The 18,478-nt window shown below is 44.7% G+C and overlaps 1 long non-coding RNA gene across 1 annotated transcript in view; it reads right to left on the bottom strand.

The window, feature by feature from the left end:
• The window catches only part of LOC133269373 (uncharacterized), a 47,192-nt gene that overhangs the window by 9,666 nt on the left and 19,048 nt on the right, over positions 1-18,478 (bottom strand). The window contains exon 3 of the long non-coding RNA XR_009743430.1: positions 2,144-2,300. This is a non-coding gene — a long non-coding RNA (uncharacterized LOC133269373). The remainder of the gene's footprint in view (positions 1-2,143; positions 2,301-18,478) is intronic.

Here is an 18,478-nt window from a genome sequence, read left to right as displayed (position 1 = left end):
TCTGTATTTAGCATGAAGCACAATGGTGTCCTAGGTTCCGCTTGGATCCCTAAGTGCAGTGGCTATGTCTAAAGGAGAGGTGGTTTGGAGAATCCTCCTGAGTTTGTGGGTCCTGACGTGAACATTACCCATGACCAAATGCAGTGAAGAGAAGGTGGTAGGTGCTAGCTATCCTTTTGTAATCTGTGGACCACCGCAGCTACAGATCATGGCTAAGCCCTCAGCTGGGACCAGTAGGAATGCTGTTGCATTCACATGCACAGCAGCCTTGGCAGATGTAGGTACAGCTTTTGGTACAGCAACCAAACATAGTAATTGCAGAAAAGTGTTATCAGTTCTGTCCAGCTTCATAGGAAATATTTTACAGTAGAGCTGTGATATCAGGTAAGAAAGGAATACCCAAAACTTTTACAGTAAAACAGGTATTTCCTTTGAAGAAGTTCAAGCACTCAGCCTGAACCAAAAGAAAAAGGCAGAGCCTTAGGCTGAAAAATGTGTCCCTGGAAAATACAACTATGATGATAGCATAGCTGATGAAAATACAATAAAACTCAGTGTCTCAAAATTAAAGCCAGACCTGAGTGGTCTATGGAAAGTAAACACATTTTTCATAGTGGAGGGAATTAACCAATCAAAATATTATTTCATGTTGTGTACTGGATTTTTCATCTCTAGAAATGTCATCATCAAGAAAGGAAAGAGGTTTTTCAGCTGATGTGCTCAGGTTCAGATGAGAATCAGTTCAAGGTAAAGTCAGTTCAAGGAAATCCAAGAGATGACGTGAGACGACTGAGATCAGACTCTGTGATCAGGTTTACTCCATGTTCACTTTCAGCAGGAAATCTCCATATTCCGACTTGCACTGTGACTGTCTCTAAGCTCTAGCCTTTTATGGGGTGACAGTGATACAACCTACAACCCTTCAACAGGAGCTTGTACTTCAGGAGCAATAGAAAGTGAGGAAAAAACACCTCCTCATCCTTTCTTTTTTGGCTGTTCTCTCTCCAACCCATTACAGCTCCTTGGATCCCTCTAAATTCCCATTCTTTTGATCAGCAAATGGAGTCTTCAGTTTGGTATGCAGTTTAATGGAGCTCTGTTTGTGCAAATGCCTGGAAAGGCCTTCTATAAACTGTTCTTACCAAACATTCAAAGTAATGCCCAAACATGCAGGCAGTTTCTTGGTGTTGCTCAAGATCATTTGACGTGTCATTAAAGAGACATCTCTGTTTAATCCTCATTCTTTCCATGCTTTGAAAAGAATGACATTTCAAGAAAAGGGGAAGGTTTTCTTTCTGCAAGTGGCTGTACCCTTCAGTTTCCTGTTCAGTCTCACCCTTAATAGGTGCAATTTTGAGACTGCCTAACTATGCCTGCAGCATTGTATTTCTCTGTGCTGGGTGTGTATCACACAATTATAACTACAGCAGAACCAGTGGACGTGGGAGTGCTCTTGACACTGTGCCAGTGTGAGACCACAGGTGCATTAGCTCATCTTCCATGCCCTGGATGCAGTGGAGTAGAACAGCTAGAGACTAGGAGCCTGATGCATGATCTAAGCTGCATGCTTAGAACCAAACTGCATGGCTAACACTTAGACAGTAATTTAATGTGGACAAAACTGTAAGTGGGATAATGAAAGCCATTGGTTATAAAACAAAATCAGGTTTCCCACACCTGCAGAAGGCAAAGTCAGCACTTGGTGGCTGATGTAAAGAAGCAACTGGCATTAATGCAGCAGGCCCCAGCCTGGCAGGCAGGTATCCCTGTGACCTCAAGGTGGATGCGGTTGCTGCATGAGCTGTGGTGCCACTGATGGCCTCAAAGCTTCACCAAAGGCTGCTGATGTGCAGAAACCCCCTTTTCCAGTTCCCCACCTCCATATCACCCCAGTGAATTATTCACTTGCTAGGTGCTTGAGGGATTGGGGCAGCAGGTGCTGTAAGTAGCAGGCAGTTTGCCTGGTCTAGACACTTGGGTATCTGTGCCATTGTCCAATTCAAGACCAGCCTCACCTGGACAGGAAATATGAAGACAGTTAAGATACCTAATCAAGGGTCAAGCCCTCTTTTTTCTGATAATGGGGAGAAGAGGAGAAATACCAGCAGAGATGAAACTTACAGATGAGCACAGTTGCTCATACCTTCAGCTTGGATCTATCTGAACAGGGCTAAGCAGCCAGCAGAAGCCACAACACAAATGCAGAAGCACTCTGTGGTTTCATTCTTGCACCAGTTTCCCAAGCCTGGGGCAGTAAAACATGCAGCAGGAGTATCTGTGCTGCACTTTGAATCTGAACCCTTTATCAAAAGGGTACTGGATTATTTCTATCACAAGACTGAAGGATACAGCAAGGTAATATGATTCTGTGTCCTATAAAAATCTACTTTTCTCAGAAAACAAGCATGTGTGTCAATGTGTCTGTCTGAATCGGGCATAGACAGCCACTGTGATTCATCATTCACGGACCCCTGCTGGCCAGGGATCCAAAAGGTTGACAAATCCCTCATGATACGGGATAAATTGTAATCAGCTGTTGTTACGAAGATTAGACACACATTTATTACAGATATATCTGTCAGGGCAGCACATGACACGCGTCACGAGCTCTTGCAGTGGCAAAGTCGTGTTCTCCCAATGCAAAATTGAGAGGACAAGGAAACAAAAACAGCAAGCTTGGGGATTGCATGGTCTGTTTCATTTCAGTTAAGGATCACCAATCAAACAGATTACAGAGTCACAAACACTTCCTACAGAGCAAAGCAAAGACAGATTTGCCTGTGCACTGAATCTCATTACAGAGCTTTATCACCAAAAATTGCTACCACTATTTGAGGAGGGCACTTTTGTGCTTTTCTCTTGGCTGCAGATCTGGATTGTCCAGAGAGAGGAACTTGACTGAAATACTGTTGAAGACAAATTACCAGTCATTCCAAGCCCTATGGGTTAAAACATTGTGAAACATGAGTATTTAACTATGAAACAGCAGGCAAACTAACTGCCTGTGAGCTGGGCCATAAATATGATGTCTCAAGGAAAGCAAGCTCTCACAAATGGTTTGAACTAACTTTAAGTGTGTCAAGAGAGAAAAAAAAAAAAAACATACAAAAAGTCTTTAGGGAATAAACCTCTTCCCTGTCTCAGTGTCCCTCATAGTGAGTACTAATCTTCTTTAACACCCACAAGGCACAATGTTCAGCTTGTAGAGGATTACAGTGGCTTTCTGTGGTATAACTCAGCGAGAACTCCTTTCTCACTGTGATATCTGAGAATGAATAAAAACCAAACCACTAACACACAAGGGACATTTTTGAATCCTGCCCTCAGGTGAAAGTAGGTTGTGACTCATCACTAAGGTAGCCAGTTTAGGTGGAAGCCAAGAACATCTGAGGTGTCAACCAGTGATCAGAAACCAAGGTCATAAAAATACCACAAACACTTTTGTCATTGAAATGAAACCAAGAGTCTCCAAAACCTTTCAGAAAAAACTACCTGCAAGGCTGCTTCCCAAAAGGGTCACTGGACACTTGATTTAGCTAGTGTCAGGCTACAGAATACAGCCCAGATGGATCAGCCTCTCTGCCCCTCAAAGAGCTCCTTCCTCTTTCCTCCAAGCACCTCCAAGAGGCGTTGTGTGGGCACAGTGGAGGACAAAGCTGAAACTCTTCCAAGACTGCCTAAGAGAAGAAGTTCTCAGTCAAAAAAAAAAAACATTGACAAATGTCAAGCTGTGTGGAGCGCAGGCAAGGGGGAGCTAATGCTTTCTGATTTTTTCTGCATGCAATTTGCACGAATTGATGTTACTAGGAGTTGCTTCCATATAGCGTGATGTGGTCTTATGGTTAGAAATGTATGGTTTTAGAAAGCAAATGGTGTTGGGGTCTTTTTCATCAAGTGGTTACTTTAGAAGTACAAAAATCTTACACAGCTCAAAAAAAAAAAAGAATCTGTAAAAGTAATAAAGTTTAGAGAACAAGAGGCAGATTTTTTCCCTTGCAAACTTCACTTTACTTTCACAGACCCACGCAGAAGTGAGAAGTGTTCCTACATTTAATGCTTAGTAAATTGTGTTGACATATGAGTTAGAGGTAAAATGTGGCATGCAGTTTAACTGCAGAAGTTAGCTGTATATATAATACCAAACTGTTATGGGGCAGAGTTGAATTTCTGGTCAGGGCATCCTATTTTGCTTTTGTTTAATTTCTGCTTTGCTTTTCCGATGATGCCCATTAAACTATAGAGTCTGATAACTGAAGCAAGGTTTTTGACTGCTAAGTGATTCCAGCAGCTTGCTATAAAGCTATTCAGTAAAAATCTTGACTTTCCCAGTTGAATTGTCTTGGTGCCAAAGCAATCCAGAAAGCAGTTCAAGGACAGATTTTTAAGCGCATCATCTCTGGCTTGCCAGTAGGAACTTATGACTGGAGGTCCACAGATTGCTTAGTACATGTTCTCTTGCTACCATTGCAAATAATATCATTTGGGAATAATAATAAACTTTACTTAGAAACTATTCAGGGTTGGAAGGAAGTTGTCCCACTACTCATTCTGAAAACTGTCTTTGGACCTTACTGTTTTGATAGAGCAGAAGTAGACTGTTTCCTGCCCAAATGCAATAAAGGCAAGTTTGGATGCATTCGTTCCTGTGCCCACGCTAGCTTCCCTTCAGTCGCTTACTCCCTGCAGGGCTGAAGAGAATATGTGCTGCCATCTGCACTACATTCTTCTTTCTTAGACATATGTACACCCAAATTAGTCTTTTTTTTTTTGACCTCTCGGTTTATGAGTATGCAGCAGTAGGATAGAGGAGTGAATCAGAAGCACATTCCTTTAATTTTTAGGGTCTCTTTGGTACTCATTCAACAAATATACCATGGAGATGAGCTTCTGGGGATATAATGGCTGTAAGGAAGTGGCTAACACAGAGTAGCAACTTTTTGCAGAGGTCAGGAAAAATGTGTTGTTTCATAAGGGGGCTCCAAGTAATGCCAAGTATTCATGCTGCAGTGAGAGCACTGCAAGCCATACCATCCTCAGTGCAGATCATGAAGACATGCACTAGCAACAACTTGTCTTTCACATACACTTCAGGAACTCTCTGTGTTTCAGCTTTTCAGATGGATGAGCAAAACTCACTGTCTAGCCATGTATAGATTTTCTGATGCGATGGTATTCTTGTGTTGGCTTTGGAAAACTGACTTAAATTCTCCATATACTGCCCATCAGCTGAAGATTTAAGCCATGTACTGGTCAGAAGGTACAATATTATGACAAAGCCCTTAAGCATTGCCAGGCCCTGCAATACAATCATTTAGGTTGGTAAACTATAGGGATACTTCCTGGTATTGTTGCTAGCACTATCCCTAAATAACTCTGGGGCATGATTTGGTATGTAGAACATTTCAGGGATCATTCCCAAAAGGTGCCTTGCACAAAGTCACTTTGTTTTAGATGGTGAGCCAGGTTACCACTTCAGACATGGACTGGTCTGTGTTTTCTGGCATCAGTGCTTGACAGTATTCCTGGTCATGTTTAATTTGCCAGTATGGATTTAGTCTATGTTTTTCCTTTGTTAAAATAGGCTTAGAAGTGAGTTCAGTTCTTCCATCCGCATGGTGCTAGTGTCAAACACAGAGTAGCCTGCTGTCTTGCAGGGAGAAGAGCAGCTGGGATGAACACTTATGGCAACTGAGTTTGCACAGTTAATTCCCCATGTAAAGCCAAAGTTTCACTCAACTCATTACCAAAAAAAAAAAAGAAAAATAAATAATTTTCATGTTAGCTAAAAAAAAAAAAAGTAATTTGGCACTGAAATCCAACCAGCCTACAAGGACCTACAGTAAACAGGATAACTTCTTCCTGTCTTTTGGGGGTTTTCTTGTAATTGAAATCAGACTTTTTTTCATTTAGCCATTGCAGAAAGGTGTAGGAGTGACTAAACAGAACGACTGAATCTTTATCAACATTAATAAGCCTGCCTAATAGCCTTGATAACAAAAGAAGATATATAGTGTGTGTGTATGTATATATATGCACATGTTCTATATTTATGTCTGACTATATTTGTACTTTATTTTTATTGGAAATAAAACATTATCAGCTCTTTTAAATTACATTAGGATGCCAAATCAAGATTTTTAGACCATGCTTCTCTTTCATAAACCAAAGTCAGTAGAAATAGCACATGTGATGCAAATATAGACTTACACAAAGATTTCTAGGAACAACTTTATTTATGAACTTCAGTGAGTTCTCTGGGTTAGCAAAAGAAGTCTGAGAGGACTTTTTGCAGAGAACTGTTATATTTCTGAAGCGACAGCACAAAGCTTCCAAAGGATGCCAGTCCCATAAACCACCATGTTTGGACAAAGCCAGTATTCACACACCTGAGAGGGCCCTTTGAAATTCAGGATGTACCTGAAGAACATCATGTACGAGGACTAAAAACACACACAAAAATGTATATGAAATAGACCAGCCTGAAGTAATCTGGGAGAAGAAATATGATGAGGTTTTGGTGGAAGAGATGTATACTCACCTGTGAATGTCTCCTATCCAAAGCTACATTAGGTGAGGTTCAGACTTGACATACAGGAAGCATTTCTTTACTAAGAGGGTGGTAAAACACTGGAACAGGTATCCTAGAGAGGTGACCAATGCCCCACGCCCTTAATAACATGCTTTAACATTTAGTCAGCCCTGAATTGGTCAGGCAGCTGGACTAGATGGTCATTGTAGGTCCCTTCCACTGAGATTAGTCTAATATAGTCTAGTCTAGTAGGATCTAAAAAGTCATGCAGGAAATACAATATGAACACCTCTACAACAGTATGTAGGTTTACATCTAACGTAAAGTTACCCCATACTGTGTGGGATTTCAGCCTTCGGAATGATGTTTTCTTCCAAATTACTAGCAAAACCTCAAGATCTTATTTTTTTTCCAAAAAAAAAATGTTCATTCTGCAAGAATTAGATGATTTTACTCCTATCCTTCAAAAAACGACATGGAGGAAACAATGGAGCTGGGCAGGCTCCTTTGGAAAGCGGTTGCAAAGGAAGGCACCCTGGGATCTAGCAGCTGCCATGCCATGGGGGAGCAGAGGGCAGCCTTGTGCAGCCCTGACTTGAGTGGAATTCGGGCTGGTGAGGGGCCCATGTGTGTTCTCCATGTGAACCCGGGACTGGCATGAGAAACACAGCCCATGTCCCTGCCATGGAATTTGAAACCTTGTTGCTCCTGCGTCCTGCAGCACGGCTGCTGATAAACAATGTTCAGGACTTAATATTGCCTATAACCATTTATTGTCTGCTAAGTGTTTTCAGAAAAAGCTGATTTTGAGTGAATATAATCTTTCTGGGAAAAGCAAGCCCAATCCAGTAATTATCTTTGACAGTTAAATCAGCCTTTAACTTACTTGAAAGTGGGGATGGAGGGACAAGCCTTTGCAAGCTGCAGCCTTTCTGGAGCATGCGAAGCCTGTTCCTTGCCCTCTAAGAATAGCATCACTCCTAATCAGCGTTCCCTGGAGACTTGAAACATAACCTGCAGAAGCAGTGTTCGCGTGTGTGTGTAAGGAGAGGCACTGCATCTTTGCCAGCCTATCTGCTCAGCTAAGCCCCAGAAGGTCATTAAAGCCTGACAAAACTTGTTACAGGCTGTTTATAATGTCCAGAAGTATGCTTAAATTTGCAACGGGGGAGGGGTGGCGGGAGCCTGCAAGGAAGATGCCCAGCACTGACCTTCTGAAGCTACCCACTGCCGAGAGTTGTGGCCGAGGGCTGACGCCATGGGCACCAGTGGTGGTATCCCCTCTCCTGCTGCACTGATGGCCCCGGAGCCAATCTGGCACGCTTGGCCATCAGTGTTAGCTCCAGCTGCTCCACTCTGCAGTTATTCTTCTCCTGCCTCCCCAGCAAACAGGATGGAGGGGTGAAAAACTGAAGAAGACTTCAGTTGCCCACTGGAAGCCCTTTCTGCCAGTTCCCAGGCTGGGATTTCTGTCCTCTGAGCATCTCCCTTGATAACACCCACAGATCACGCACCAAAAAGAGGTCAGAAAGAATGAGGGTACCAGGGCAGCCTAATAAACCTTTGCCTCCAGTTTTGGAGGCTGATCTTATGCCGGCAGCAGCTGAGCCCTCCCTGGCGATGGTTGGGACTGGCCAGGATTTGCAAAGAGGATTCACACCACCAGGTCACCCCAGCTGACCTACCCTCCCCACAGCAGTTTCCAACACAACAAAGAGAAGGTGACTAAGTGTGTTTTGGTTTGAGGAGTACAGCTAGATACTGTCCGTCCACTGTAGAACTGTTTGCCTTTCATTGACTCAGGATTCTGCAACCCATTCAAACCTAGCCTTACGTCAAAACCCAGTTGAGCCTATTTGTGGTCTCCTCAGTCAGGACTAGCTCCTTATCGCTCATGTGATGCAGGCACACGGGTGGTAAAGGAGAGCAACTTCACTTGCTGACAGTGCACCAAGGAAATGCTCACGGGGTGAGCGACTAAGAAGCCCATGGCGGTAGCACCCATGCCAAGGGTAGTAGGGACATGCAGAGAATGGCAGCTGGAGCCAGATCCCTTTACGAGGCAGCAATTACTTAAACAGCACCTACTTGTAGGTGCATAAAATACAAGCAAGGGTGTGTCAGCTTTTATAATACTCCTTGGCTTTCATAAATCCATGTTATGAGTTGCCTTAGAAGTGGAGCTTAGCACCTGAGGTCCTGACCCGTAAGTAAATTTCAGGACAGGGAGCAGCCTTGTCCTCAGCATGTTTGAGTGTGGTTGGGAGCACAAAGTGTGCCAGCTTTCCATTTCTCTGTCTGAAGGAGCAAAGGTTTCAGTAGTCCAAGAGGGAGCAGCCCTCATTCATCACCTGAATCATAATGCTATCACTGTCTGGGTTCTTATCTCCAGCCAGTTGGGTGCAGCTGGCTCACTGCCCCTTTGGACTCCCTTCCTCACTATCCCTCTGGACACACCTGGGAGGACCAAGATGTGGAAGCAGGCGCAGAGAGAGTCTAGGGATGGCCACCCTGCCCTGTGTCCTAAAAGGCAGGATTTGGGCAAAGATGGGCTGGGTAGAGGGAGTGGTGTACCTGAGCTGCACGGTCTCCCACTGTTCATGCTGGGACTTCCAGGTCAAGCACAGTAGCGTAGCAACACATTAATACCAGTAAGGTGTTGAGAACACCGTGGAAAGCAGTGCAAAGGCCACACAAGCTGGCATTTAGCTGCTGTCAGCACCTGCGTGTTGCCTGGTGGATGCTTTGTAATCAAGCATTAACAGCTATCATTAGAGCTTCAGCTTTTCTGGATGTTTGTTTACAGGTTGGAGAAGGTTTTAAATACAATTGGGAAGGATGTGGACATGTTTCTGGCAGAGGGAAAAAGAGAATGAAATCTGGCAGCAAAATTAAACTGCTTTAACGAGGAAGGGGGTGGAGGGGAAGGGGGGAATAAAACCCTGCAACCCATAGAAGCCCCATGCCACCAGAAAGCTGATTTCTTTCATCCTGTGGGGCGGGCTCCTTGTGGGCGCAGCTCCGGGCTGGCTGCCCAGCAGTGTAGGTGGTGTGCTCTGAACAAGAGTTCAGTGCTGCCAGGTGAGCCGTATCACCTACAGGAGGAACTTTGTCCTTTCAGCCGCAAACTACTCGAGCAAGCAGGGCTGTCTTGGCTGAGCCCTCATAAAGCAAAAAGCAAGGAGCTGCCCGTGCAGCTCACCCTAGCAGGGAATGACGTGAATTTCCATTCCGGGTGGAGGGCAGAGGTGCCCCAAAGGCATGGGAGGGCTGGGGCAGGCTCAGGGATGGCCAGAGGCAACAGAAAGCGACTGTAGAAGTGGGCAGATGGGGAACAGTCATTTGGGAGCACAGCCCAAAGGGGTTTGCATTCAACTTAGCAACATAACGCTCACTAGTACTGCATATAGGAAGCCCAGACACAAGGGACGATAGCCATGCCCTTAGGTGGTGAGGCATAAACCATCTCAGCTCCAAGCCCTGTCTGGCTGTACAGCTGCCCAGATCACACACCTTCCCCCCCCCCAACCCCTAGCTCTCTGTCTAGGTTTATTTGCCTTGAAGCAATGATGCAGTCCAAGTGAGGGTGGCTGTCCTACACTTGGTCTGCTGCAGGTAGGGAGGACAAGCTAAGAGCTTGTTAGCAAGGCCTCAAAGCTTCTCTTTGGTGCGTTTTGTACTGTTCATACTGATGGTGCAATACCGACAGATCACTAAGTGTTACGTTGCACCATCCCAGTGCTGCATGTAGAAGGGTTTTTCTGAGGAAGAAATGCCCTGTTACATATTGCAAAGAAAACTGGAAAGTTGCAAAGGAAACTGAACTATGATCCTGCTGGCCGTGCCAAAGTATACAGAAGTACCATCTACACCTGTTCTGGATTTGAAGGAGGTGAAACTGTGACCTAACATGCTCTGCACTTGTCATGGGACTGCACCAAGTCACACGGGCTGTGTCATTTCATTCATTTATCTCCTGTGATTCACTCACTCCCATGGAGACCTATGTAAACGCTCACTGCTCTTTACACTTTGCGAAAGGAAAGTGTTCTCTATGAGATGCAACACAGTATTTTCAGTGACCAAACAATTTACATGTATAAAATCCGAGACAGAGCTATGCAAAGCAGATGCAACAGGATCATCAAACCCTTATTTGTGGGTAGGAAGGCACTGGAATGGAAAGGAGTTAAATCTTCCTGCAGCTGGCTCAGGTTGTTCACTGTGGAGACCTGGGGTGGTCAACCAAAGGCTATCCACATAGCATTATTCCTCAGTTACCTGGCAGCTCTTCCTCATGCGGCTCCTATTAGATTCATATCTCAGACACAGCCACATCCCTGGGACTAGAGTCAGAATCATAGGAACAACTAGGTTGGAAAAGATGTTTAAGATCATCAAATCCAACCTTCACCCCAGGACTGCTGAGTCCACCACTAAACCATGTCACTGAGGGCCTCATCTGCGTGGTTTTTAAACACTTCCAGGGATGGTGATTCCACCACCTCCCTGGGCAGCCTGTTCCAATGCCTGACCATCCTCTTGGTGAAGACATTTTTCCTAATATCCAGTCTAAACACCCCTGGCACAGCTTGAGGCTGTTACCTCTTGAAACACCCATGATTTGGGATGCATGGGGCCTTCCTGTCCATGCCAGGGGCATGGGGACAGTTTGGTTCTCTCTCCTCACAACTCTGAACTACAACATCCCACGTTTCCTTCTCCATGTCTTTGGCAGAGGGGAGCTCCCGCTCCCATGTAAAAAATATTTACTTCATCCTGAAAATGAGCAATGCTTTAAAGTCCCCGGCATTTTCATTTGCTGAGCACAGATTTGGTCAGGGTCAATGAAAACAAATGTATCTGCCATGAAACAAAGCTAGAATGAAAAATCCCAAACAGTTGTGCTACACGTTTATTCCACAGCCTATGACTGCAGCACCAAGCCCTGTGCTGCTTCCCTGCCTCAGGTCACAGTGCAGCATGAGCCCATCACCCAAAACTCCTGAGAGACTGTCTCTGTACACACATGTGAATAACAATGGCCAGCCAGATGCCTGGCAGCTCATGACGGTAGGAAACAAAGCTCTCAGAGGAGCTATGCAAAGCCCATGGAGACAGCTTACACATATAGTCCAAAGAAATAAAGGGGCTGGCACTCTCTGGACTGCAGTCACATCTCACTTGTTGGGGTCTGTTCTCCTTCAGCACATGTAGCTCAAGAGGCTGGTGAGAAGCCTACTGCAGTTGAAGAATGCTTTCAAGTAACCTGTGGCTCAATTGCCATGCTTGTTATTTTGCTCTTTGATTTTAATTATTTTTTTAATCTTTTAAAAATAGATCCTTGAAAGAAAAATAGCTGCTGCCTGAGACTCCTGCATTGCTCCTGGAGACTCTGCAGCCAGAAGAGCTATCCCTCCAGCTAGGTGTGTAGCGCATAAGGGACAATGTGCTGTACAAATACCGTTTTCTTAAAGGAAGCTGGCTCTTGCAAACACATCAGAGATGTTTTCATGCAGGGTATACTGCTATTAGGTCAAAATAGCTGTTTCTTCAGTTTCTTCTCCTGCATACACAGGGGTAGGCTATATGCAACATTTCAGTAATTACAGTTCTGAACAGGACTTGTACATCTAAAATAGGGTAAGTAAGTACCGGTAAGTATGTAGATTTCCAAAGATGTTAACCAGAGCAGAACTCCAGCCACCTCTTTCTGCTCCTGTCCAATGCTGAGTTCCTAACTCCTCAAGCTCCAGATCATCATCCTTGGCCCTGATTTTCAAGCGTGTTCATAAAAGTCCAAGGCAAGCCTGACATCTTTCAGCTGCAGGAAGGAGCTTAACAAAAGCACCCATTTGAAAAATAAAAATGCTGGCCTCTAGATCTCCACTGTCTAAAAGTGTTTGCCAGCACTCCTCAGCTGCCTTCCTGGGAACATTTAATGACAGATTGCTTTGCTCTGCGTGCATGGGTAATATATAATCCTTGTGCCACTACTTGCTTTGAGCATTCTTCATGACTGGAGGCATTTTTTTTTCCTTCTTGCTTTTGATCTCACCGAGACTGTTATTCCTGTAGTAGCAAAGCTATTTGTCCTTTTAAGTAAGCATGTGGTAATCCACAAAATCCATGATTCATAATGAAATTGGCTTCAGTCTGCAGGAGTTTAATGGTTGTCTCAACCAAGAGCAACTGGCAATTTTGGCACGGAGCACTGCAACCCCTCCTTGAAGTAATAACATCTGAAGTCTTGGACAAACTGGGTAGTTGATGATAACCAGTATAAAACATGATATATTGCATAGCTGTGGGTAAATTAGAGTGCGCTTTAATTTGAGTTTGTGCAACCATGTTTAGCAGCAGTTGATGTTTTGACTGTGTTAGTTGTAAAATTAATATTACAATTGGACTGCAGTATTAAAGATCAGCTTTGAATCTTTTAAGACCACCAACCATGCCATGCACTGAATTAGACCCAGGCATATGGAAAACCCCAATGTATTTATGGTAATGCTCTTTAATTACAGAAAAAAGTTATTCAAACTTATGCTGCACATGGAGCTGAAACGTTTATAAATTACCATTTTTTTCTTGGGCAATATATGTATGTTTCTCTCGTGTTATATGTGCCGTACTACTACAATACAGTTATGTCTTTGCATTCAAATAAAAAATCTGGGAAGATGTGCTAGTACTACAATCCACAGAACTTAGCTTGATGCCCTTTTAACAAACAGAGTCCCTTCATCATGCACTTTCTGTGCTCCTAGAACTCTGTTAAATGTAAGTTTGAATTAGTTTCAGTCCACTCTCCCACAGTATTTTACTAAACCTGCCATACAATGAAAACACCTGCTAACAGTTCTCTGCAACAAAGAACCTGCCCCCCGATTCAGAAACTATTACATACCATGGTTTATAAATGATAGCTGGTTGAGACATTCTTTTTACTTGTAGGAAGAAAAAAAATAGCCTATTTCTAGCTGTTACTGAGCGTATACAGCTTGCTGGGCACAGTGAGTGAAGTCGAGCCAGTCCTTTGTTTCCTTTGATCCATTAAAGTCTGAGCCTGTTTCCTTCTGTCGGAGCAACATCACAAGCAGTGACTTTCAAAGCAATGTTTGTTTTCTCACCCCCTGTTTATGCTATGGCTTTCTCAAGGATGTTCCTGTTGGTTTGAAATTTCCCAGGATTAATTTTAGATCATAAGTGACTTTTTTTTCTTGGAAAGCCGTAACCAGCAAGTGCTTAACAAGTACTCTTTAGCACTCTAAGAATGGACACTGTGTCCTTTTAAAAGAAAAAAAATGCCAAATGGCCTTTGTGCTTCAGCTACTCCAGGGGAAAAAATAGCCCGTTCTTAAATAAGCTTGGGTGAAATCAGAAAAGACCTGCTAGAAAGGCTAAAGAGAGGCTTGGGAGGAACACAGGAAAGACTGTGAGTGTTGAAAATATCCATGCACAAAACATTTCATGTTTTGGGTGCTTGTTTACATTTTTCACAGACTCAGCTAAAAATGAAGGGAGCAAATTATTTGTCCAGTACAATACAAAGCAAGGTCATCTTGTTGCGGTTCTCATCCTGACTACTGTAAGCTTGGTTCTAATGAAAAAATGATCATATGCATTTTCTTGAGGCTTTAAAGGCACCCACACATCTGTAAGCAAATACAAAGGTTTACCCAAACACTGCTATTCTTGGCATTTTCAGCTTCCTGCAAAACAGCTTTCATGTGAGCAGCACTGACTGGCCAGTGCCTGCACTAGACTCAGGCAGCTAGCACTCATATTTGTTGTCAGTTTTGAATTCACCACCTAAATTGGGAGAAACATTATTGCTTCCAGGAGGCCCTGGGGGATCTCCCTTTACTGGGAGCAGTGTGCACAAGGGCCCAGCACCCTGAGTCTGGCCTCTCCTACCCATTTGGTCAGCCACAGTGAGTTACAACCCACAGCACTGCATGGGTGATGCTTTCCTTTCAGGCTTGCTTTGCACTGTGAAGGGTTTCTTACCCCTCCACTGATTTTTCTAGGTAGGAATCCCCTTCTTCTCTTCGATCACATGCACCTGGAGCACTGAACTCAAAGCAAAGCCCTGCCTTTGGGTTGCTAGAAGTGGTGCTTTATAGATGCTAAAAAGCTGGAGCAGAAGATTGCTGGAATGTTGGTGATTTGGTCCGGGGGGGTGGGAGAAGCATGTGGGCTGGAGCCACTCAGCTGGAGGATGGCTGTTGAGGAATAGACACTCAATGAATGAACATACCAGCATGCCCACAGTCCTGGTCAAAACCCTGATGACATGATTGTGCTATACCCTGCATGGGCTTGGATTTTCTTTCCTTTTTTATTAATTAAATTTTTGCATAAGAGCCATACTAGGATTCATGCTGTGCGAGCACTGCTGCAGTTTGTTGGGACTCTGTTTGGTTTGTGTATCCATCCTCAGCCTGCATGGGTCCACCTTCCTAAAGTCCATCAAAGTGCAGGTTTGTACTTCATTTTCAATGGCAGTTCAGGTCTCCCATAAAGCTCACCACAATTTGCCCACCTTGGGCAGCTTGCAAGTGCTCTTTGCCTTTAGTAATACATTCTAAGTGATGACAAATGAAAGTTTCAATAACAAATAAGTTAACAACAACCTCCATTACTTCCCACAAGCATGCAACTGAGAGAGGACCTGAGAGGAAAAGCCTCAAGACTCTCTTGGTGGCCTGGGATCCACTGCCACTTTGACCTGTAGAACATTAAAGAAGGCACTGGGATGGGAATGAGTGTGGGGATGTCAGCTCTTCAGCTAGCCTGCCAAGGCAGAAATCAGGTTTTGCTGCTGAAGATTTCAGGTGCCACCCTTTTGTTCACAGCTCAGGTGAGGAAATGTTGAAAACCACAAGAGCTGTGCCTTTCCCATCAGCTTGGATGGTGCAGCCTTCTAGCAAGGGGATGTGCTGAAAAAAAATTAAAAAAGGGAAACTGCATTGCCTTTTCCAGGTGATTTCCACTATTTTCCTATCAAACCCTGTTGTCCTTTCTTTTTCCCTGAGTCTTGGCCCTTGTGCAGGCACCCAGACCACAGTCCAGGAAGGAGAAACCCCTGGCAAGGAACTGCTGGCTCTCCTCCACCCCTGCGCCGTGGCAGTCAGTGCTCCTGGGTGCACTGCTTTCTGCAAGGTAACTAGAGCCTTTAATTTCCAGAGATTATACATTTCAGCCATCTACAGAGGGGAGGAACTTCGCTCTCCCTACCAGCGCTCCACCCAGGACCAGTTTATCTCCATCCAGATAGGGCTGAAAAGGCACTTGAGCCATTTACAAGGGTGGGCAGATCAGATTAAAGTAATTTAATGCAGAAGGCAGCAGAATTGCCTCAGCCCATTGCCATGGCACCGGGAAAGGAAGGTCGCCTGTGCCGCTGGACGGCACCGCCGCATCTTTTGGACATCTTTCAAAATACACTCCCAGCAAATGCTATTCAAAAATCTGGTCTAAGCAGATGATGCTGATACGACAGATATGTTATGACATAGCTTTTTTTTTTAATTTACTTAGGAACATAAATAGCTTTGTTAATTGCCATTCCTTTCAAAACATTGGAAGATGTAAACAAGTGTTTGCCAGATGAGTAGAGAAATGTGACTGAATTTCTGTGGTGGCAAGGGAGACCACGTGTTTTTTTTTAAAGACCACTTAGAAAGGGCTCTGTAGTGATCAGAGTGGAAAATTATCTGAAAATGCCTTTATTTTAACAGCTTGATCTTATCATGAGCTCCCAGACCCACTATTTCTACTATGAAGCCCCAGGTCTTACAATTATGGGGTAGCAGAAGAATGCAAGATTTTGTTTAAAACAAAAGAAGAGCACAGGGAAAAGAAAAACAAATCTGTTTCTCAGGTACCTGTGCAGATTATGTGGCCTGAGCTCACCCAAAGGCTCAGGGAACAAATATTCACAAACAAAACCACAGCTTTCCCCAATTTCAAGCTGACTGTCACAGCTTTCTGGGACTGCCTGATGATGACACCCAAGGATGATGTGCACCAGTGTCCTGGGTTCCGCAGTAGCAGCCATTTTTCTCCTTCTTAGTAGCTGGTGCAGTGCTGTGTTTTTGACTTTCAGCCTGGGAACAACGCTGCTAACACCGATGATTTTAGTTGTTGCTAAGTAATGATTACTCCAACCAAGGACTTTGAGTCTCCTGCTCTGCCAGGGAGGAGGGGAAGCTGGGAGGAAGCAGAGACAGGACACTTGACCCAAACTAGACAAAGAGGTATTGCATACCACAGCACCTCATGCCCACTAAATAAACTGGGGGCATGTCGTGGTTTAAACCCTAGCCAGATAGCTTGTTCACTCACTCCCAGTGAGTGGTGCTGGGCTGAGAGCAATAGAGGCCCTCCCCCTTCCTCCCCCCCCCCCCCCCCCCTCCTGGGCTCTGCCCTTCCCCACTCCCAGAGGAACAGGGAGGAGGATCGAAAGAGTGCAACTCCTATGGGTTGAGACAAGAACAGTCCAGCAACCAATGTAAGGTGGACAGCTGCTCAATTTCCTCAGTCTCCAAAGCAGCAATATCAAAAGCCCATCAGTACCCTTTTTGGTCTTTGAAGTACCCTCTCTTGAGGTAGTCTATGCCGAGAATGCATGGAGCCTCTGGACCAGTCACAATAGGGTGCTTTTGCCATTCCCTCCCAGTCAGGCTGATTTCAGCCACCAGCACAGTCAACTCTTGGGATCCTCCTGTCACTCCAGAAATATAGATGGGTTCCACCCCTTGACAGCTTGATGGCATCAGGGTACACTGTGCACCGGTATTTAATAGAGCCTTATACTTCTGTGGCACTGATGTGCCAGGCCACCTGATCCACACAGTCCAGTAAATCCGATTGTCCCCTACCTCCACCTGGCTGGAGGCAGGGCCCCTCTAATGGTCGTCACAGCGTTGGACACTTAAGTCGTGGTAAAAGGGATTATTCTTCGTTATCACAGGAGCTGGAGTAAAATCAGCTCTTCCATTCCATCTGGGAAACTGCTCACCAGAGACTGAAGCTGTAGCTCTCATGGGATGATCAGTCTTGGCCCTTGCTCCTCTCTTCACTTCACTCACTCGTTCCTCCAAAGCTGAAGTAGGTTTTCCATCCCACTTTGTCATGTCCTCTCTGTGATCCCGCAGGTAAAACCATAGGGTACCCCGTGGAATATACCTCCTGTATCTCCTCTCTCGAACAATAGGACGCCTTTTGTTAATAGCTGAGACATGTGTTGGTACACATGAGGAGCTGGATAAATCAGATAGATCGTCCCTCAATTGTTTGAGGTCCTGGGACAGTTTTTCCACAGCTGAGATGATGGAAGGGGTGAGATTGTCTTCGAACTCTCGGAGTTTATGAACCATTTAATCCACTGTTAGTGGTACTATGTCATTCCAGGTCACTGTTGCCAATGAATGGGCATATGATGACGGTGCATTCCGTGTAAGTTTTCGCCACATGGGTCGTGTACATTCAACTTCATCTGGATCTATGGGTATATCCCCGTTATTCGGCTTGATGTGATAGATCATCTCTACGATGGCCGATTCCCTCAGAGACTGGATGCCTTTGTCTATAGTAGTCCACTTGGCCGAACGACTCGTAACATCGTCCTTGTATGGAAACCTTTCTTTCACAGCTGCCAAGAGCCGCCTCCAAAGGCTGAGGGACTTTTTCTCTCTTGCAATTGCTTTGTCAATTCCTTCTCTAGCAAGTGATCCCATCTTCTTGGCTTCTGTACCTTCTAGTTCGTGACCATCGGCCCCATTGTCCCAGCATCGGAGTAACCAGGTGATGATGTGCTCCCCTAGTTGACAGGTAAAATCTTTTCGCATATTCTGCAGCTCGGTTGAGATCCGAGGTCGAGAAGTTACCTCTTCTTCTTCTTCTTCTTCACCATGTGATGATGACTCCTGATCAGATGCT

Source organism: Pezoporus flaviventris, unplaced genomic scaffold (genome assembly GCF_033815535.1).
Source record: "Pezoporus flaviventris isolate CSIRO_AGI_PZ_B2104156 unplaced genomic scaffold, CSIRO_AGI_Pfla_v1 ptg000015l, whole genome shotgun sequence".
Taxonomy (NCBI): Eukaryota; Metazoa; Chordata; class Aves; order Psittaciformes; family Psittacidae; genus Pezoporus; species Pezoporus flaviventris.
This window is presented reverse-complemented; position numbering and strand designations above follow the sequence as displayed.